Genomic DNA, 22,988 nt, shown 5'->3' with positions numbered 1-22,988 from the left:
ATGAGTATGACAGTTATTTGTGAGGTCATTAATAGAGATTTAACTAAAGAGTAATTAAAACTAGTAATTCTAATGAAGAAACCAATATTTGGAGTGAGAATGCAGAGTCTGAGTCCTCTGAAGCAGTAATTTTTTAATGGGAGTAAAGTATTTAAAACCTTGGGAATGCTTTTGCAAGGAAATGTAGAAGTTTAAGTGTTGGATGCTCCTGGGAACCCTGCAATCATCTCACCATTTGTAAAGGCACGTGGTTATATAAAAAATAATGTATTATGTAAATAATACTCTAATTTTAAAGTAACTTCTAGTTAATTATATGGTCATTTGTAGAGCCCAAGGATGAATTTTACAGTTCCAAATTAAAATGCAGACATGATTTTTATTGAAAATTCAGATCAATACTAACTGTGTTGTCCTAATTATGAAGTCCTTTTCTCAGCCACATTGACACCAACTTAATTGCAAACCTGCGTTAGCAATATTGACAATTTTCTTTGCTGCAAAGCCAGGTTAATAGAACCTCTTTTTTCATATACAGCTAAACAATATTTCCCTTTCTTTTTTTTTTAATTTTAATTGCCTATCCAAGTTGAGACTAAGCACATCTCCTTGTTATCATTTGTGTTAATGGTATTGGTTTTGTTTTTTTTTTTTTTTTTAATTTTAATTACCTATCCAAGTTGAGACTAATCACATCTCCTTGTTATCATTTGTGTTAATGGTATTGGTTTTGTGCTGTGTTAATGATGGTGAAGGTAGAATTTATATAATTCTTACATTCAAATTCAGGTAAATGGTACCACACCACCTCAGTTGCAAACCCAGGTCATACAGTACAGGCTCACTATGACTGCAAATACCAATGCTGTTATGCTAATCTCCTCCAAATAGAAATTATTTACATAATATTTTATGCATCTTCACAACTAAATTGGAAAAAATTTACCTTTATTATTTGCACATTTTCCCCTCTTTACTACCTTAGTGTCCCCGACAGCTAGGGACTGTCTTTAAGTTCTCAGAAGAGAGATTATATTTCAACATCTGTGCTACTTACTATTAAAATATGCAATGTTAAGGAAAAGCAGGTAATGTCAGAAAAGAGTTGTTCTTGGCACCTTTCCTTTTCCAGCCCTTGACTTAAAAGTTTCAAATACTAAGTAAGTAAAAAAGTTCTTGCTAACTATTTTGGAACTTGTTCCTACCTGGGGTCTCAGGTGTTGATACTGTGCAGGGTTCATCTGATCCAAAGCTTGTTGAAGTCCATCGAAGTAGTGTCATCAATTTGAGTGATCTTTTGGTAAGTTCCATGATAAGAGGAGATGTTCTGAGTCTGTGTGCAGGATAACAGCATAAATATTCTGTTCAGCTTCTTCCAAAGATATTGTCTTTGGTGCAGGAAAAATAAATGGGTGTTCCTGCAGAACAGGAGCAGAGAAGGAAATAAAGCCTTTCCTTTGTCTTGTTTTCATTATTGTGGGTCTAAGCACCCTCCTAGCTCATCTTGCTAGTTGCTTCTTGTTCTGGTGGACACAAATTCTACCACATGGGTTTTGAAAGTTTGCCATAAAGTGAAGTGGGTCTGGACAAAAAGAGGTAAGAAAAATAAAATCAGCTGAAGTTCAGACTGATAAAATAAGGTATATTTCCCAGTGAGAGATTCCGCTTAATGGAAAGAGATTACCTGGCATTAAAAAGAGATTTAATATGTGACTTTATTTTATGTAACCTGAGTGCTACCTCCTAAAGTAATTCAGCTGAAAGTTTTCCAGCAGCACACACAGTACATTTGATACAGGATGAAATGCTGTATTTTTGTGTAAGAACATGGAGAAAAGGCTAATGTGGGACTGCTAGTCCTATTAAACAGAAATTCATGGATCTTTAGTTGGTTTGACCTATTCTGAATCTATATGCATAGCCAAATGCAGCAACTACTAAATTCCAAATTACCTGGTCTTTCTGTTCTACATGAGATTTTCTTGTGCTTGTTTTCAAACTCATCCCAGAGCAAAGGGTAGCATGTAGCTGCCTCTCTTCTGTCTCACTGGGAGTGTTAGATTCTTGGGAGTCATCTGCAATCCCTTCAGTCCTCAGAACTGGAGCTGTGTAAGTCACTAAAGGACCAACAAAGAACAAAGTCCTTTTTCCAACCTAAAGCTAGATTTCTGCTCAGTTACTGATCACGGCTTTGAAGCATGCTAGGAAGTTTTTAAATTATGTGGCTTTCCGTAGAAAAAATTTCTGTTTGTTGATGTTTTAGAGATGTCTCAGTTTACATGAACTTCTGACAAACCACAGGTTATCTTCTGATTTAATTGTGCAAATTTTACTGCCAGCTCATCTCTGTGTTTTGGGGTTTTTTAAAGCTTGCAGAGTCCTTTCTGTGTAGCTCATTTCACTTCACAGCTCCAGGGTCATGCTGTAGTGTGAATTCCCATGAAGTCCCAGATCTTGGTGCTTTCAAGGTTCTGGGATACTGGGAGCCCAGAGGAATGAAGAATCAAAATCTTGGCAGTTGCACTCCTAACTCCCATTGCCAGCAGTAAGAACCAAGCCAGATTACCCTGAAGAATATAACAATGTGAGGCACTGTGTGTTTCATAAAAACCTGCTGTTGCTTTTTCAAAATCAGTAATAAAATATCACATGTGCCAATTTATTCCCTTTTTTCCTACTGCAACTTGAAGTTATATATTATGAGGGAGCAGCTGAAGAAAAAAGGCAAGCTAAGATGCCTTTTTCATTTTTTTCCAACTACTATTATGCACTCATTCTGGTTCACAAAAAATAATGAAAATCTATGTTTCTTATAAGTTTGGGGAATATTCTCAAATCCCTTTATTAAAAACCAGAGCAAGTGGTGATCACTGACCTATTTGCTGACTAGGTAAGTGTACACAGTTTTAACAGACCTTTTGGCAGTCCCTTTATATGTACACTTGGAAGTAGTCCTGTTGTGTTGTGTTGTAATGACCATGCACTCAGCACTTATTTGTAGGTTTAATCAGCACATTTATTCCACAACACAATTTGCAGCACATGGAAGTAAATCCCATATTTGTGTGAATATGCAGCCAGTTTCTCTTCTGAGCCCACTCTCACCTCTGTCATCTTATTTCCCCTCTCTTTCTATCTCCCTTCATTGAGACATTCAATATGATGATTTTCCTCACTAATCACCCTTAGAAGTCCTTTAACTCTTTGAAGGGGGTAGGATTTCTGTCAGAGCACTAGAAAATTAACAGGTATAGCTGTTATTTCTCTGTTTCCTCTCTTCTCTATTTGGGCTGAAATATTTTGTCATCTTGTACCAATTTGGAATATTGTTTGAGCTTGATGTGTGATGTTTCTCCACATGAGAAACATATTAGAGTGGCTGTGTAGAACCCTCACCTTAACCATGAGGTTAGGGCTGGCTCAGGGACAGGCTGGGGGAGGTTTCCATCATTTGCAGTGCATGTGATTTCCTTTGTCAGTCTTCTGATCAGTGCTTGTTTACTCTGAATTTGAAGTCTGCCTAATTTCAAATTTGAAGTCTGCCAAGTTCTGTTCTAGCTAAGCCCAGTTTTGCTCAACAGTCTTTGTAATATGAATAGCTGTAACTCTGTAGGCAACACTCTGTCCATTCTTCTTTTGTCCATTTTGCTTTAGCAGGAGTGATAATTTTATGATGTAATTTTGGAAAAAACTAAATATTCCAAAACCTGGGGAAAAGAGCTCTCATGTTTTACAGCTTCAGTCTCAGGCATTTATAGGATTTTATATGCATTGGTACAGTCATAAATAATGTCAGAATAATGACTTTGTTATCAAACAGTCAAAATTTTCAAAATTACATTGTGGCTATAGAGAAATGAAAGAATTCTTAAGAAAGATCTTTTTAGACAAATCTGACTGATTCATGGCAATTTTATTGCTTAACCAAACTCCTTTAATTCTTCAAGTGGGAAAGATGAGACATTTTTGGGGAAAAAAAAGTCTTCACTAGAATCTTTAAATAGGTAATTTTACTTTGCTTGGAAAGAAAATAATACTGTAGATTGCTGTGGCTTCTAGACTACTTCTAGTATAAAGGCTCCAACTTCTTTTATTTAGTTGCTCAAAAAGGAGAGGAATAAATATCCTGAACCAGACATAGTGCATTTGGCGTTTGATAAGAACCCATACTGAATAGATCAGAGGCCATTTTTTGGGCTGTTACAGCATATTCAGATGCTAAATATGAAATATATCTTTAAAATCCTATTCTAACAGATACTGATGTTTGGCAAAGCAAAAGAAAAGTGCACCATTGGACTTTTTTGCAGAAATGTTGGAAAGGCTGTGGAACCAGAAAGTTGCAAATGGGTATTTAAAGCTCTAGGCTATGCAGAGATAAGGACTGTAGATGGGACTAGTGGGAGGTGTGCAGAGAGATTAGGAATGGAAATCCTAAAAGGTACCTCACCTGTGAAGCTTCACTTTACATACCTTTATTTTCTTGAGAACTTGACAAAATTCAGTGTGAACTTTGTGAAGTTCTCAAGAAAGAGAACTTTCCTCAAGGAAGAGAACTTCAAGAAAGCTCACTTCCCAGTGAACTTTTCAGCTGCAGCATCAGCCAGTTGAGGACATTTTGTGACCAGATTAAGTGTGCCAGCCCACTGTGCTGAGTTTGTGGTGGTCCAAGGGCTCTGTCAAGCACTCTGCTCTCCTGAAGGCATTACAGCTGTGGCAGAACAGGATATCCAAGTCATTTCTACGCCTTGTGGAAGTAGCCAGGTGAGGCTCACCTGCATCGTCTCTGCTCTACTTACACATTGCAGACTGCAGAAGAGATGGGGGGTTTGGCCCCGCTGTTTGTGTGGGGGCTTTGGCAGATGTGAAGTGGGAGGTGTCCAAGCTCTTACATCAGCAAAGAGGCTTCACTGATGGTGCAGGATGGGGCAGCAAATGGGATGCAAACCTCCTGCAGGGCTTTCCTGAGGGTGCTTCCCTGAGGATGCTGTGCAGCACTGTGCATTGGCAGTCAGGGTGGTTATTACACTGTCAGTAGTCTGCTCTAGATATTGATTTCAGTCTCTTGAGGGCAAAAATGTTGCATTTATTTTCCTGCTACTGAAGGGATCTGTTTCTTTTAATTACTCTCCATATACCAGGTTCTTACCTGAATATACATAAAAAATAGGTGGTGCAGGATTAATTTGAAGTTTTAATTATTTTTCATCCCTTGTGAGGAAAAATAATTTTTTTTCTGTGTGCTTTTCTAATAAGAAAGTAGAAAACATAAGTAATTTTTCAGCTTAAACATTTTGCTTGCTGTCACAGTCACTTTGTGTTAACAGACACGATGGTAAGGGTAAAACAAAAAAGCAAAAAGGAAAGAAAACAGGAAAATAACAATAGGGAATACTGTAACAATGATAGTGTTTAAGGTTTATTATCTCTATTTGATTGTTTTCTTCATTTCATTTACAGTAAGCAGAATAGAAATAGTATTATGAATTAGCAATTTTTATTGCATTTAAAATAATCATCTCTTTGTTTCTGCTGAAAGTGTTGACAATGCAGCCTTTGTTTAGTTTAATTAACTTATGTTACAGCACTGAATTGAATCACACTCAGCATTAAATCAGGTAAAAGAAGCTTTAGAGTGCTTTTCCATATACAGAAAATAAAAAGAAAGAGAAGAAATTAAATCCTTGAAGATGCTGGAGGAGAAACTGGATAGTTTTAATGAAATATATTGAAGTGCCATTTTCATTTTGATTTTCCATGTTGAGAATGCCAAAAATATGAAATCATTAAATCCCAGCAAAAAGCCGATGCCATGATGTCATTCTTAGTCCTCATATGTTTATAATAGTATTACATAATATTGCATGTTTTTCACTTGTGAGCTACAAGTCTTGAAGAGCTTTAAGATACTGAAAAGGCCCTTTTGACATATGAAAACTGGGAAGATAATAAAATCCCTATTCCAAATGGTGGGGTCCAAGTCTACCAGGCTTTGGTTTTAGCTCACCTCTCCAGAGAGACAGCAGTGCTTTATGGAAACAAAACATGTGTCTCTTTCAAACTACCTCAAATAGCACCCAAGGAATGAGGGAAAGGAATATGGGAGAGTGTCTGACATCTGAGAAACATTTTTAAAAAGTAGGACATCCTGTTACGTATTTAAAAAGTAGGACTCACTGGCCAAGGACTGCATTGTTACAGATGGCATCATAGCTATCAGTATTTCTGGAAATAAGCTTTAGCACCTCCAGAGATAAGGCACCACTTCAACATATATGTACAGCTACAGGGGTATCTGCTGGAACAGTGAGCTTAGCTCCTGTGTGCCACAGTAAGAAATTCAGTCTTAAATTAGAATAAGTCCAGCAGACCAAAGGAATGCAGGCAGTTTCACCAGGAAACAATTTGATCCCTCAAATACAAATGTTGTGTCTTTGTGCCATCTTCTGCAAAAGGAGTCTTCATTTTGTTAAGCACTGATAAATTTTAGATTCTTACCTCCTTTAATAAAGTTTTTTTATGATGGAATACACTCATCCAACTGAGCTGCCTCTGAAACTGGAAATTCTGTGCTCCCACTTGCTTAGGTTTTGGATGAATGTACTGCCTTGCCCAGGTTATGGCACTATGTTCTAGCTGTTAGGGCAGCAGGAAGACAAACTGCATTTCACCATGGATTTTCATAAAATAGAGTGGAGTCCAGTCATAACTGTGTGGAGATCACAGCCAGTGGGAGTGGAGAAGATATGATTTGGGGAACTTTTTTTTTTTTTGCAAGTATAGAACAGGAAGGAATTAAAAGAAAACACCATATGCCATAACATTGAAAGATTCTGTGGCTTGTTCTTTGAGGAGTGGAAGAACATTTTCACTTCACTGTTTATTTCTGTAGTTTTGGCTAGTGCTGTGGTGAGGAGTAAATCTTGTTCTCATACAAGAAGGGTAGCATTTACTCACTCCATACTGTCACGTAGATCAAGAGACACACTTTTTGCTTCAGCTCTGTTCTATTCTCTCTTCTGTGTATTCCCACTTCTGGCTCTGCTAGTGAAGTACACCATGGCTTCATAGGTGTCCCTTGCTTCTTGTGCTTGGAGAGGGAGGCCAGAGCTGTACAAGAAGGGACTGCTACATAGTGAGGGGAAATGTGTGTACAACCTTGTGAAGTGGAGGTTGCTTTGCTAGGGCATGACCTCACTGAGATTTAACCTTTCTCACGGCAGCTGACCCAGAGCAGGAAAAATCCCACCCAATCTCACTCAGATCTTTGAAGCATAATGCTTTCCTCTGGATTTTCTCTCCCTTTTTTCTGCACTTGACTCATAACTTTTTGGCAACAAGTTTTCTGTCCCCTCACCTGTTCCTAATATAGTTGACAGGTGAGCATTCTTTTGAGGTCTTGCCATCTGGAAGAGTTTTCCTCTGTTTGGTTGGCTTTTAGCACATTTTGCCCCCAGATGAGCATGCAAGGTCATCACCAGCATACCTGGCCCATAGTATCAACCCAATAGCCCAAACTGACCTCGTCTCTAGCCCCTCAGAAAGATCTACCAGGGAGAAAGCTCTTCCCTCCTAATCTCTGGGGCTGCATCTGAATCAGGCAGTAGGGTCATCTCTACACATTGGTGCAGAAGTGCAGCTCTTTGGGACTTTCTGTTATTTCACAAAAATCTTGGTGTCTCTTTTTTGGGGTCTAGGACTTTCTGTTATTTCACAAAAAGCTCGTCCCTCCTAATCTCTGGGGCTGCATCTGAATCAGGCAGTAGGGTCATCTCTACACATTGGTGCAGAAGTGCAGCTCTTTGGGACTTTCTGTTATTTCACAAAAAGCTCAGAATCTCCTTTTTGGGATCTTGCATGATCTCTGAGGAGCCTTTCCTGGAGCACTCCTCTGTGCTGTGCATGTGCTCATAGCTGTAATTAAACCAGTGCTCTGAATTATGAACTGCGAGTTTCAGCTGCAGACAGTCTATGGGCAACTGCAAAAACACTTAGTTTTGTTTTAGAAATCCAAGAGAAACATGAAGACTATTGGAACGGGTTCGTTTTTGTTTTGTTTTTTTTTTTACTTACCTGTGCACATGGTTCAATGCTTATAATGTACTTACTTGATTAACACTGTACTTTGCTGAAACAGTTGCCAGTGATTTTTCCTCCCATGTTCAGACTTGTGATTTCTATCCTGAGTTCTAAAATCTATTGCTTTCTACAGCCAGCAAATTTCAACCAAAAGATGACCTTCATTACTCTTTCACTGTTGCAGGGTCTTTACACTGAAATTTTGGGGTATGTAAACCCTTTGATTCATTATTCCCCTTTGTGGATGTGGATGTGCCTTTACTGTTTGTTTGTTTGTTCTGCAGTCACTGTGCCAGTAATCATACCTACCACAGAGGCTAAAACCTCCTTTATTCTATTTACATCATCCTAAAACCTCTCAATACTTACATTATTTTACAGCCCTTGAAAGACAGCATGTCTACACATTCAGCATTTTCTCTGTGGAGGAAATATGCAGTCGCTTACAGGCTATACCATTCTCACCTGGACAGAAAAATTGGTTAAACTCTGTTCTGGATTTTGAGCAGAAAAAGTCAGTAGTCTCTTCTCCATTGCCCCCTGGTTACAGCTAACAATGGTGTATAGTCAGGAGGTCAGGATGGCAAATTCACTGTATCAGGGCCTAGAAAACATTGACATTTCCAATTTGTGGCCAAATGCTGTCACAGTTACACATTTACAACTACACAGTGTTTCATCAGGTAAAGCACAACTGCTGGATATGTCTTCACGGTCTGACAGCCTGAAATGTAGCACAAAGGTGTCAAATGAGAACAAATGGAGATACCTCAGGTGCTTCAAAATAATATGTCAATACGCTGAAAAATCAATGCCTAACTCCAGCAAGTCAAGTCAAGGAAATTAACTTGCCTGATTCCTCCAGCTGTCCTAGCTAGAAGAAAGATTAGTAGGAAGCTGACAGACTGAGGAGGGAGGTAATCAGCACAGCTGGGTCTGAGCATCACCCCCTTTCTGGGGTGCTGGTACCTTAGAATGGTGCCTCCATCAACCCAGCTGGTCTGGAGACACCAGAAAACTGAGGAGGACTTGCTGTTATGAGTGTGCAGCAGCTTCATTGCTTTTTGTTTTGCTCTTTTCTGAGCATTGAAATATCTCTACAGGTGACCTTCTCACTGACCTTCTCTCTCAGTAATGAGAAGGGCTTCCTGCATGGTTGTCTTGCAGGAGTCTCTAGGACACAAGGATCAGAGGTGGAACCCTTCCAGCATTAATTCAGATTTATTTCCAGCGTGCTCTGATCAAGAGGGTATGAGGCCAGAGTAAGCACTGTCATGGTCCCTCTCCCTCACATGGGTTCAGGTCCTTATTGCTCCAAGTTTTGCATGGCTGCTGCCATCACACCTCAGTTAAGCCCTTGGCCCTTCTTCTTGTGATCTCACCTCACAGATCCATGATGTTTTGCTGCGGTCCTTACCCACACACCCAATTCTTCCTTTAGATATCAGGAGCTCCTTTCTGGTGGTCACATTGATCTAAACAGCTACATCACCAAGAGACCAGAGCTGTGCTCTCATTTTTTGGGACTTCCTTCTTGGGACAGCAGATATTTTACAATTACCCTCACATGAGCATAGCTAACAGCTTCCACACTCATCTTGGTCTGGTTAAAGTGGCATCCTCTGTGGTTTTTGTTTACCTCTGTGTCTTCCAAGGCAGTAACTATCCAGTGTGCGGTAGGTACAGCTATTGTGGTCTTTTTAAACAGTTGTCAATGTTTTTAATGCCTGTATCATCATAAATCTGCTTGCACATAGAAACCTGAGTCTTGAATTGCAGATCACTGAGGTTACTGGGAGGTTACTGACATGTCTCAGTAACCCCACAGTTACTGAGTTATAGGTACTGCAGGCTCCTGCAGCTGGAACACAGCTGTTTTTCATGTACATGTCCAAACATTTGGATGCTCTTGTGGCTTGGTTTTGAATCTTCTGGCAATGCAATATGAGCAAGTTTGCCTTAAAAAGAAAAGAAAGTTAAAGGAAAAAGTCTTTAAACAATATTCCTAGTATTGCCTGCTTCCAGCATGGCATAAAATAGATTTCCTGGGTGCAGTCCTGCTTGCAGATCCAGCTGGCTCTTGAAGTGTGTAAGTATGAAAAGCAGATGATAAGAAATAGATCTTGTACCTATCTAAAGGAACCCAAGTTATCTTAGAAATTGATGCATACAGAGATCACAGAATCTGCTCATGGAACTGTTCCCTCTGGCATTAAACACAGCCAATGTTTAACAGTACTAAGTTAAAAGTGCGATGTTTAAGACACAGGAAATCTTTCCAAAGTTAAAAGAATTTTCAAGGGGAGCCTGGGGGAGAGATATTCATGTCAAGATTTGACTGTAAAATATGGTTAATGCCATTTGTTCTCATCACAGCTGCTATGGGATATTTAACCACCAGAGGTAGCCATGACCTGAGGCTTATAAGTGATCCTGGAAGCAGCAGTGCCATGCAATGTATTAGATTGCCAGAACCATTTCCTTCTTGTAATGAGGTCTGCCATTCAAGGATAGATACAGCTTGCTCTTGCCCAGCTTGTGAATCCAACGAGATCACCAGCACACAGCTGAAAGAACTGGAGAAGGATCTGCATGTAGGAGGGAAGGAAACCAGCTACACATATTCACATTCCAAAAGTGAGAATGAGCACAGCAATGCTTTTTGGCAAAGCTCTGGTCACAGCTTGGGGTGTTGAAGCCAGTTTGCTCCTTGCTAACCTGCACCTGTAATCAGCTGGATACATATCCATCTCCTCCAAGAGGAGAAGGCAGGATGGCATTGGCACTTTCACACCTCACAACTGACAAAGTCATTTAGAGCAAAGAGAGTTCAGATTTTGTTCCATTGTGTGAAGTTTGCCCTTTGAATGTTGTGCTTTTTCTCTAGCTAGTCTTAGAGATAAGAAAACACAGCTGAGTCTTATCCAGGCCTGAAGAGGCTGGAGCACATCAGCTGCTTGCCATATTGCTGGAACACCTGTGGCATTTGCTTTGAAATCTAAATGCAGGCTGTTCACCTGTATTGCCAAGTACAACAGAAGCTTCCTTCTGGCTGGCAGGGTGGTATTAATTTAAAGAGAACACCATCTGTGAAGCCTTGGAGAGCAGCAGTCAGAAGAAACAGACAGAGAGGTCACCAGGAATAGTCTTGCTCTCATCTGGGGGCCTTGCTACCTGCATCTATTACCCATCATTTCTAATTAGCAGATGTATCTTGGGGAAAGCTACTCCTGTTTGCTTTCCTGAAAGTGCTATTCTTGCTAAGAGATGGTTTTTTTTCTGAGCCTTGTGAGTTCATTTTGTGGGGTTGTAATGGTCTTGGTAGCCCAATAATTAAGGAGTCCTGCACCTCCCTACTGCAGACTGCCCCTTGTATTTCCCCTTTTTTCTCAATGCTACCACCAGATGGTTGGAGATTTTTCACCCTTTCAAAAGCTTTGTATTTCCCCATCTCATCAAGCACGTCTCAGCAATGCTAAATTAACCTAGGGCTCTTCAGGCCCCCTTATTTGCCCCCCAGAAGATAAGTTTTTCAATAAAGTGCTTGGAAAGCAAATCCTTAGAGGCAAGTCATAGGTGCAGGAGAATGTTATTGAATGTTATTTAGTTGTTTGTTCATTCTTCTCTCTCTTCCTTCTGTCTGTCCTCTTGTCCATACATCCTTCTGCCCAACCTCTTCTTTCAGAACATTCAGGGATGCTCCTTGTTTTTTGGCAGTCGTTGACACCAGCTGATGTCTGGTACTATCCAGAGAGCTCTTACCCTTGGGCCAGTTCCTGAATACAATTGGTTTTAGCCTGTTTTAATCTGTTTAATCCCCGGAATAAAAAATGGCAAATATAATTAGCTAACCAACACCAGGAAACCATTAAGGTGTTTTGATTTAGTGTTTGGGATTCTTTTTTTTTTTTTTTGTTTCTGTAATTCCCACACTTGCTTGGAACTAGCCTGTAAGCTTTATTTAGAAGATCAGAGCAGTTGAAATTAAAGCCTGGTTAATGAACAGAAAAATATATTCACATCTTGCTTTCTGTTTGACATTGAACATCATTTGCTTCTGCATTGTCACATATACTCTTTTATTATTAATCTGTAAGCTGTAACTGTACAGTGGCAAATGAGATTTAAAATAAAAACACAAAGCGCAACTTTTTTCCCTTCTTCCCTTCCTCCCTCCCTATAAAACATGAGAGCTAGCTGCTTAACCATGTGAAGCACAGATTTTGTGTGGGATTCCAGATACCTCAGAGATAACTGTCACATAATTTTGCCACACAATTTAATTCAGTGGCTGGTGTCTTGCATTTACAGGTGGATGAGAGCATCCAGCCATCAGGTGTTTGCATCACTAGAATTAAATGCCTACTAGTTTATCTGCTCAGGAGATAAATATTTATATATCATTAAAATGGTTAGCTGTATATACTTGGAAATGTCCATGGATGATGGGGGAAAATGTGGGAGGGAGTTTCCTTGCAGTCACAGAGGATGTGACCTCAATTACTGCAGTTTTCTCCCTGACACTTTCCTTCATGTTGTACATAAAGTTGTTGCTGCTGGGTGCTCACTGCCCAGAGGAAAGTGTCTTATCTAAGGCTAGATTAAAATGCTCTTCACATGCTATTCTGATTCTTGGCATTTTTTAAGCCACTGAGGGAAGTAAAATGCAAAGAGTGTGTCTAAATGAATGCACAGTGTAGGTTTGTGTCATGGGGGAGTGTTATCTCTGTAATGGTGCTCCCTCCATTTTCATAACTCAGGCTGTGGCTGAAGAGGAGCACAGCTCCCCCGTGTATTGACATCCCTGTTTGCAGACCACGTGGCAATCTTTGAAGTGCTAATTGGCTCCCATTTAAGCGAGTTGTTGCATTTCTCTTTTCTATTTGTTTTTCACTAAAAGGAGTGTTAGTATTTTTGTGATGGCTGGCGCTTAGTGGAGCCCCTTTGTATAAAGATAACAAATGAGTTATGCGACCTGACATTCTCCCTGGGACTCTGCTTAGAACAAAGCAAGCCAGTGGCATTTCAAAGCCTGTTTTAAAGTAGCTGGTTATATACTTTGTTTATCAGAATCACTAGGAAATGCCATTTCTCTGGTATTTTGCACCTTCTCTTAATTGCCTGGGAGGTGAAAAAATCTTTGGGCAAAAACTTAGGGCAGGTGTGTTGGAACTAGATGATCTTTAAGATCCCTTCCAAAACTATTTATAATTCTATGAGCCCAGGACCCAAAGGACACATATGCAGAAAGCTTGAAGCTGCTTCATGTTGTCTGTATCCCTGTGCTGTCCAACAGCTTCAAGTAGTTGGGTCTTCTGCAGGCTTTTGGAAAGAAGAGGTGAGCTCTAAACCTTTGAGAGCAGCTACGGCAGGTACAAATTTGTGGGCATGCTTTGGAAGTGACATCTTCATTTTCTTCTTCCTGCCCTGCTGCTGGGAGCTGCTGAGGAGGCATTGCCCAGAGCAGCAGGGGCTCCCCAGTTGCTCACTGAGCACCCCTGCTGCTGGTAACATGGAATAAATCAGAATTTGGAGGGTATGCCCAGAGGGAAGCTGGAATAAGGGTCAGGGGGCTGATCCAGCCTTGGCTGTGCTCAACCAGTGTAGCTGAGGACTCTAGAGGAACTGTCACCCAGCATCCCCAAAGCCTTGGTGATGAGGTTTGTCATAATGCTGTGTTTCTGCAAAATGCTTTGTCTTTGATCCAATGCTTTGTATAACCAGGAATTTTGTTTTGGCAAGAAGGTAGGTGTTTTCCCCACACCTCACAGATTTCTAGTTTCTGGAGACTTCACAATTTTGTTGCTATAAACCATCACACACTGAAACTGATTGGCCCACTAGCAGCCCTTGGCAAAATTTTTGAAATAAAGCCACTTTTTTGAGGCCTGATATTCAAATCACTGCTGTGCTCCCCTTGGGAGGGATGGCCTTTTGTTGTAAGCATTGCTCTGTCAGTGGAAACCTGCTTTCACATGGCCACAGCACCAGGGATCCAAGGACTGGACTGTGATGATGAATGCCAAAAAGCATTGCTACATAGGCTTACTCTGGGGAAGCCATTCTGTGCACAGAATGTGATCCATGGCATATGATCCAGTTCTTATCCTTTCCTTCAGCTATTTGCACAGTTCTTCCACATGTGGGCTGTGAAAAGCTGCATTAATTCAGGGTTTGTAAATCGGAGGGCAGGCAGAAATAAAATGGGTCTAAACTTTTAGGCTTGCTATAGTAAATATGCCATGAGATGAAGAGTAGATAAACTGAATTTAGAGAACTTAAATTTGAGTTCATTTTCATTATACTTTCTATTGTACATTAATGGTTCCACTGTTAAGTTTTCTCTTAGAGTATGAATTGCTCTGTTAAGGAAATGAAACTCAAGTGAAGAATTTTTCTGATAGGAAATATACAGAAGGATAAGCAGGATCTTTTTACCTATTAGTACTATTAATATTAATTAGGACTTTTACTATCATTAATTATTACTGCTGTATAGTCCAGTACTATTAATATTAATTAGGACTTTTACTATCATTAATTATTACTGCTGTATAGTCCAGTCTCTAAACCTAAACTGGAAATACCATGCAAAGTGCCCTTCACAGTTTTCTTTATTCAAGGAATGCACAGCCTAAATTCCACGATTTTGCAGGCTCATCAGCCTAATTGAGGCATCCCTTTCATGGACTGCCAACACAGTGGCACCACTGTCTTTTACATGGATTCTCTGTGACCAACTGGCTTCCTCCAGCTCTGCTGCTTAAAAAATAGCTTGCTTGCCTCTGCCAGAAGCACTTGTGTCATGAATGACCAGTAAACACATTCTTAAATGCTTCCTGCTGGGTAATCAGAAGCAGTGCCTTCCCTCCATGAAAATGTCTGATGAAATTGAAAAATACTCATGTCCTTCTAAATTGAGGGGGGGTTCATTTTTCTTTTAATTTTTGAACAGCAATCTGGTAGCTTCAGTTTAGAGTTTTGGCAAGAGCCAGCGACATTTCTTTGGAAATCTTGGGCTTCATAGAATACATTTGTATGACTTCCTAAAAACATTGCATTTCCCATTATACTATCTACCATTATACCAGGAAAAACAAAGCATAATTTGATTCAGGAGAAGGTTTTATTAGAAATATTTTCATGGACTACACATGTACCTTTGCAGTGGGTTCCCTGTATGGCAGGACCACCCCCTCCCTGTAGAATGCCACAGTGTCAGGGCTTCTGCAGTCTCCAGCCTGAGCTAGGCACAATACTTCCAAATTATGGCAGGTTTTATCAGGCTGAGGATCAGTGCTTGGGTCTCTCATAAAATTTTCAGTCAGTTCTCAACATGGTCACAGATATCCAAGGTGACTTGAAACACCCCTTAAAGGCACAAGGCTTATTTCTTCCCTACCACCCCAAATAATCTCTACACCCGTTAGGTGAAATGCTAGACTTTTTGGACTTTAAGCACATCTCATGTGTGGACCTCTTTTTGGTGCTTACATCAAAATAGCTGGGCAGCTAAGTTGGGAAGACCTAGATTTGCTATGATCTATAAACTTTCTAGGCAAAGACCAATTTTCTATCTAACAGACCCTCCCCTTTTAGGGTCTGTATCATTTAAAATAGGTTCTGTGTGAAGAGAGCCATGCAAGGTGTTTATTTCCTGTATTTTCTTCGATATATAAACATCCAGTGCAGTTGTGAAAGAAATTTGTTTGGCCTCTTTGGATTGTCAGATTGATGTATTTTAGTGCACTGAAGGGTAGTAAAAAATGGAAACTGTACAACTATGAGCCATCTAGATTCTTAAGCCTACTCAGGAAATCAAGATATATATCTGAAATATATTTCTATATATTTAAAGAAATACAATAAAGCTTGTTTTTAAGATGGTGAAATTTGCTATTTTCAGCGTTCAACAAAACCAAGATTCAAGGCCAGTGACTTAATTCTGGGTGACACCTCTCCTAATCCTTTATGGCTTAATCCTTCAGTTTTATCTGTGACTCTGAGGAAATGTCTGTCAGGGCTGAAGTCACTTGCATCAGGAGATTAGCACTTCTGCATTCTTTTGAAAGCTTCAGTAGTTCTCATGAAAGTAAGAGTTGCCAAGGTATTTGTGAAGACTGTGGGCAGTGACAATCCTTACACCAGTGTACAAATTCTTGCAGACCTGGGCCACGTGCACATTTGTAGAGAGAACACCTGCTACCTCTAATTCTTACCCTTGTGCTGTGTGCTGGCAAAAGCTCTCTATTACCCTCCAGCTGTGGGTATTCAAGAAGAAGAGGGGAAATATTGCTGCTTTTTGACACAAGGCTGGAACCACTATGTCAGGGTTTTTGGTTTTTATTCCTGAGCTCAAAATACTTGAAAGATATATAATGGAAAGGCTCTAGGCATCTGCAAGTTCTTAAGCTAAGAAGGTCTTATTATGAATAAATCGTAAAGCATGGTCCAAATTCAGCAATCTGAAGAATTTAGCTTGAGGAAGTGTTTTTAGTGTGCGTGTGTGTCATCCTGCTTTAGCAGAACAGAAGTCTGCCACTATCAGCTGCTAATACAATTATTCTCTTCTGGTTTAATTGGTAGAGGTCTTGACTTAGGTGCTAAGATTGCAAATACAAGCCCTTATGTTTTCTGGCACCCCATAGGAGGGGCTGAGTACTCCAACATGCCAGCCTAGAATTCAGTACTTTTCTATGGCCTGTGGTATTTCTGAGTATCCCACAGCCCTAGCTGCTACTTTCTGGCTGGCCTTCAGGACAGCTCTTTGTAAGGAAAGAGCTCATCAATTCAGAAGAGGATTTGAGGAGGTGTTACTGACTAGTTTCAAGGAAAATTATAGTTATCTTTTTTGGCTCAAGTCTGCTGGTTTTCATGATAGACACCAGTTTTATTAGGAGTTCTACAAACGCTGTTGAGGGAAAAAGAACGGAAAAGTCAGGTTGCTGGTTATAATGTCACTTAGCTTTCTAAGCACAGATTAAAGAGGTGGTGTTATTCTTAGTGCAGTGAGAATTGGCATGGATTTTTGAAGTCCATGTTTAGGATTCAGAATAGATGCCCTGAATTTCAAAAATGCTGAGCACATCCAAAACACTTCATGAAGTGAGCCCCCTTTGAAGCCAGATGGAGCTGCTGGAAGCTGCTGAAGCTTTTGACAAAAGGGATCTGAACTCCCTTATAAAGTGCTCCTGACATTAGTCAACTATTGTTGAAGATGCTGACCTGTGTGTGCTGGCATCTGGAACAACCTCTATGTTAAAAGATAGATTGATGGATAGAAGGGATATGATTTCCAGTGCTAAAGGGAAAAATCCTGCATTTTTTGAAAGTGTATTCTCTGATAAGAAACACACTGAGACATTTGTCCTCCTTTTTCCCCCCCTCTTTTTTTCTTAAAGACTTTTGTTCAGACTCTGTGTTATATGGTTTTGGCCTCCAGTTTCTATTTGGTACCTTGAGGTATAACAGAACTTTGAGAAATTTTCAATAATATGGAGCAAAGGTCAGATGGTTGAGGAAAAACATGCCTCAGCTTTCAAAAAAAAGTTGCTCCAGTTTTTACATAATGTCACAGTAATGATGTAGACAGAAGCCAGCCTTGGTCTAACTTGCTGTTTGAATTTACTATCTTTTGAAACAAATAAGTGTCTGAGGTATGTGAAACCTTGTGTAAATTTCTGATCCCTTGTTCTCCTGCTTGTAAAGTTGCCAGGTGACCAGTAACAGAAAGATGGACTTCTTCAAACTGGGGGAATAATGAGGCTGTGTAAGGGGAAGTGTTGTTTGGAATAAAGTGCTTTGGGAGATGAAGAAACCCACTGTACATGCCCCCTGCAACTAAACTGAGCAGAAAATCTCATAAATCACAGGACTGGGTGAGAGCAATGATAGATGTCAGAGCTGATGAACCTGACTGAAGACTTCTCCATAGCAATTTATTGTAGCTCTGATGCACATTACTAGCTTTTTGCCTACCTACTACTACTGAGTCCTTGCACAGGGTTTGAGAAGGAGAAAAGCTGCCTCTCTTTAAGTGTCCTGCAATCAGAAAGCTGTTCTTGGTGATGTCTGCTAACTGCTTTTTTAAGTGACAGTGAAAAACACAATGGCCTTTCTCTTGCAGTTACTGCTGTGCTCAGTTTGTTTTCCCATAAGTGACAGTGAAAAACACAATGACCTTTCTCTTGCAGTTACTGCTGTGCTCAGGTTGTTTGCCCAGACAACAAACTGGAGCCATCTCCATGACTAGAGACTAATTCAGCACAAACACAGTGAGTGAGACTCTGTAAAATCAAGAAAAAGTGGGGAGGGACAGGACACAAATACTCATTTGAAAAAAAACCTAACCATGTTACGTTTCTCTTAACTGGAGAAGGAGAAAGAAATACTTGGTTTCAAGCAAATAGATCAGATCCCTGTTTTACAAGTCTGAGGTCAGTTGGGCAGTGCTCTGGAGCTGTTTCAGAGAGGGAGGATGATGGTTGTTAGTATTCTTTGCATTATGTTATCTCTGTAAATTCCTGTCTCTGATATAAGGTCTTTGTTAGACCCTAGAATTTATGAAACAAACAAAGAATGAAAGGTGAGAAAGTTTAGAGGAAAAAATCTACAGCTCTGTGGATTTATTACTGAGAGCTTATATAAATGATAGGAAAATCAAAGGCAGCAGTAGCACTGCATGTTTTATCTCACAGCCTGTGATGCATATTAGTGTTGTTTCCCACAGTGAGCCAGAAAGAGCATTTACAATATTAGGAAACACTGCAAGAAAAAGAAGCAAGCATGCAGCTGCCAGCAGTGACACTTTTCCTCACCTACCAAATTGGTGTTCTGGAAGCACTGTTGTGGGCACAATGTTTCTCTTCCACAGTGGTAATTTTGAATTTGGTCCTAAAGTTTTCTTCAAGAAACAGAGCAAATAAGCAAATAGCAAAATAGATTGTCACAAATGTGACAATTTAAATCCAGTCTCTAGCCTTGCCAAGAAATACTGGCTAAGTCTATCAACCACTCTCCTGTGGTACAGATGTTAACACCCAGGCTGATAGATTCCTTTATTCTAAAGCAAACTACAGGAGTTATCTTCCCCATTGTGCTTTTCAGTGTTTTTGAAATACTCCTGGCTTCGTGCTAGAAGATGAGTGTCAGGAGGGCAGGTAGATTTTCCAGGTGTTAAACACAAGTTATGCTGTCACTGTCTGGCTATGCACCTTCCTTGGACCCCAAGAAATCTGGTTCTTGAGAGCTGCCACTGAAATGGGTATCAGAGCATGATTGCCACCATGCAGCTGAATTGCTTGACACAGTGTGGAGGTTGTTCTTTTAGGCTTGTCTCCGTTTGGGAATATGTGGCATGGGATTACATCCGGCACTGCTGTTATCATGCAGTGTTTTGGGTTGGAAGGGACTCAAAGAACTCTTTCTTTTAGGCTTGTCTCTCTTTGGGAATATGTGGCATGGGATTACATCCGGCACTGCTGTTATCATGCAGTGTTTTGGGTTGGAAGGGACTTGAAGAACTCTTTAGTTTCCATCTCCCTGCCATGGGCAGGGACACCTTCCAGATGACCAGGTTGATGAGAGCTCCATCCAACCTGATATTGAACACTTCCAGGGGTGGGTCATCCACAGCTTCTCTGGGAAGCCTGTGCCAGTGCCTCACCACACTTGATTTGGGGTTCAAATCACCACTCATGATTTAGGTCTTCACATGCCTTACTTATATACAGTCTCTATTCAGAAGAGGGTGTGATTGTTCCCTGCTAGCATAGAGCACCTGAGGGTTAAAGCATCCCTTCCTCTCATTTAGTCCTGTTATTTGCTGGGGAAATATCTTACTCCATGTCACTGCTATAAAATTTTTGTTCTTATATTCATCCAGTTATCAGAAGAAATTAAAAATGGCATCCATGCTTGGGAGGTAATACACCCTCAGCTCATTCTTCATAATTTTGGTAATAGTCTTCTTGAAGAGGAATTGAATAGAATATTTTCCAAGATTACTGTTTTGCTCAGCAGTAACCTCTTTCAGATGCAGGGGCTTTGCAAATAACTGGTTGCAAGCCAGAAGGATGAGAAGCCCCAAAGGTACATCATCATAAGCTTGGGCAAAGCCTCCTTTTGCCCTGTGTGGGTTCTCCATGAAAGATGAGGGTGCTTCTCTGAGAGGAACTCTTCTAACTTTCAGCTCTTGAGCGGTTTGAGGTTCTCTGAGGTTCTTCCCCTCTTCTTCCCCATCTTTTCCTCATAACTTATATAGGTACATCATCATAAGCTTGGGCAAAGCCTCCTTTTGCCCTGTGTGGGTTCTCCATGAAAGGTGAGGGTGCTTCTCTGAGAGGAACTCTTCTAAACAGCTCTTGAGTGGTTTGGGGTTCTCTGAGGTTCTCCCCCTCTTCTTCCCCATCTTTTCCTTATAATTTCTATTATAAATATTGTTTCTGTTCACTACAGGTACCCATCTGGTTCTTGCCCTGCTGCTCAAAGCTGAGGACTCTCTCAGTCTCCTTTATATTTGGAGTCATTACTTTGGAACAAAATGGAAAGTTTCTTTCTCTTTTTTTGAAACAGTGTCACGTTCTGACAAATCTGTCCTGTTTAGGAGACCCAGGATCTCTTTGCTATCAGAGTCTGCTTTTCTGCAGTTTTCTCAAGATCATTTGAAGTGCTCAGAAAATACAGTGAATACAAGATTGAAGAGGAATAGAGGTAGAGTATGTGCTGCTGATGGCAGCACAGGCTATTAAGTTGTTCTGGTTTTTAGTGGGTGGACTGAAGGGAAAGAAAGTCCTATTAAAATATTTGGGCTCCCACACTGGTTCATCAAAATTAAGACCAGGAGTCCTCACAACAGATTAATATTGCAGAGAGGAATTAAAGGTGCTGGAGAGAGCTGTTGTGCTACCAGGTATGTGGTGATGAGCCTTGTGAGTGTGTGGAGAACAGTGATATTGAGATGGGAGTAGAGGTGCAGATATCATTCTGGCAGGCAGCTGTCTTTCAACAGGCTCATCTGGCCATGGAATTCAGAAAATATTTCTGAATGCCCAGCATCATTTCCTGTGGTAAAAAGTGTGCTCTAGGAAATATGTAGATTTTCTGAGGATTACATGAAAGGGTCCCCTAGTGTTCTAATTCCTCACACCTAGACAGTTTTTAGGATGAGGTAGGTAGTGATCAGGAACTGAACCAAATCACTCTTGAGTTTCACAAACACCGGGAAAAAATGACAGAATGGGAAAGAGAGGTAAATAATCATACCATTTCTGTTCCCTTCACTTGTCATAATACTACTGAGCATGCTATCTGCCTTATTTGTAGGCAGGGAGGGAGCATAACCATTCAGGACAGGTGATCTCCTAGTTTGATCACAACCAGGCAACATTTTAGTTGATTTAACAGCCAGCAATTGAGGGATGAGATTAATTTTCTGGATTCTCCATTTCAAACATTCTATGCTGCAGGCTTCTTCTTTGTTGAGAGGTTTCACAAAAAGAGCATCTGGAAAACAATGGCATGGCCTTTTACACATTTTCCAGAATTAAAAAAAAACAAGAAGACTTTTCTTAAAACAATGTACCTTGCATTCATCAAGAGCCTGCTGTGTTCAGATTTATCCTGATTTTAGAGAGAGATAAAATACACAATGTGCTCCTGTTGGACATGAGTGATTTTAGATGTGCCAGATTTGTATGGCTCTTATGGATGGTATTGCTGAGTGACAATCCTCACTAGCCTTCCATTCCCACCTTTGGAGAATGGTGGGCACAATGGGATTTTACTAACAGTATGTTTAATGAAAGGCTGGAAGGGGATAGGGATAAACAGATCTTAGACACTTTTAAATTGCATTTTTTTAAAATTGGCATTCAGCTTGAGCTGGGAATAACAGTGGCTGGGAGCAGCAGGATGCCTTTAGGTACAGTTGTGCACAAACACAGAGAGCTGAGCTGACACACGCTGCACTGGAGGGAAAGGGAGATTCATCACTCTTTGTTACTCACAAGGCCAAAATTCCAAAAAGGGGGGTACACACTCCAATTTACAATGAGGGGGCTGCAGCACAAATCCAGAATGATGCTCACTCACTGCTTTGAAAAGCCCAGCAAAGCTGGTACCATAACCAGCACACCCTCATTTGAAATCTGCATTCTGGAGTTTTCTTTCATCTCTCTGGAGTGTAATTGCTGGGGACAGGGTGGTGGTTGATCAAGGTGTAATATTCCTGATAGAACAGATGGAGTTGTTTGTTATTTACTGAGCCATGCTGAACAGCAAGAGGCACGGTGGTGGCTCCTGCAGATTCAGAACTGTCAATCTTGACCTGCACATTGCAGAAGGACAGCAAGGGAGAAAACTGCCCTCCAGCTCAAATGTGATGAAGTACAGATGGAAAAGGATTGCTGGTTTTTTTCTTAGTGTCCCAAGAGCAGCAGGTTGGGTGCTTACACCTGTAAAGCCATACAAGAAGACAGCACAAATATTTGATGTGGTAGAATCCAGTCTGATTAAAAGGGTCAGTCGTCCCAGATGGATATCAAACAGGAGTCAAACAGAATCCTTGTACCACAGACAGCTTCTGATTCTAAATGAGGCAGCATTTGTAATGTTACTAAAATACAGCAGTAAACAAAGTATGTGAAGGCTTGACAGTCACATTAGCAAAGTGCTACAATGAAATGGCTGGAAAGAAGGAAAAAAAACAACTCTGGTTATTCACAGAGCAAAGAAATAGGAACTGGTTTTGACAGATAAGATAATGCAGCTGTTGGTCAGAAGAGCTTTTTCTGTTTTGGGGGGGTTTTTTTTGATTGTTTGTTTTCTTTTGGTTTGTTACTGCAGATGAAAAATTGTGTGCTCCAATTTTAAACAGAGAAATTTGGATTTATTCTTTTTTAACATGCCTG

General features: G+C 40.4%; 1 protein-coding gene across 4 annotated transcripts in view; it reads left to right on the top strand.

Annotated features, from left to right (window-relative positions):
* Positions 1-22,988, top strand: part of MACROD2 (mono-ADP ribosylhydrolase 2) — an 852,624-nt gene that overhangs the window by 814,623 nt on the left and 15,013 nt on the right. The gene's annotated exons all lie outside the window — the stretch shown is intronic.

This window comes from Passer montanus, unplaced genomic scaffold, assembly GCF_014805655.1.
Source record: "Passer montanus isolate IOZ18808 unplaced genomic scaffold, ASM1480565v1 scaffold37, whole genome shotgun sequence".
In the NCBI taxonomy this organism is placed as follows: Eukaryota; Metazoa; Chordata; class Aves; order Passeriformes; family Passeridae; genus Passer; species Passer montanus.
Note: the sequence above shows the minus strand (reverse complement) of the source record. Positions and strands in the feature narration are given on the sequence as shown.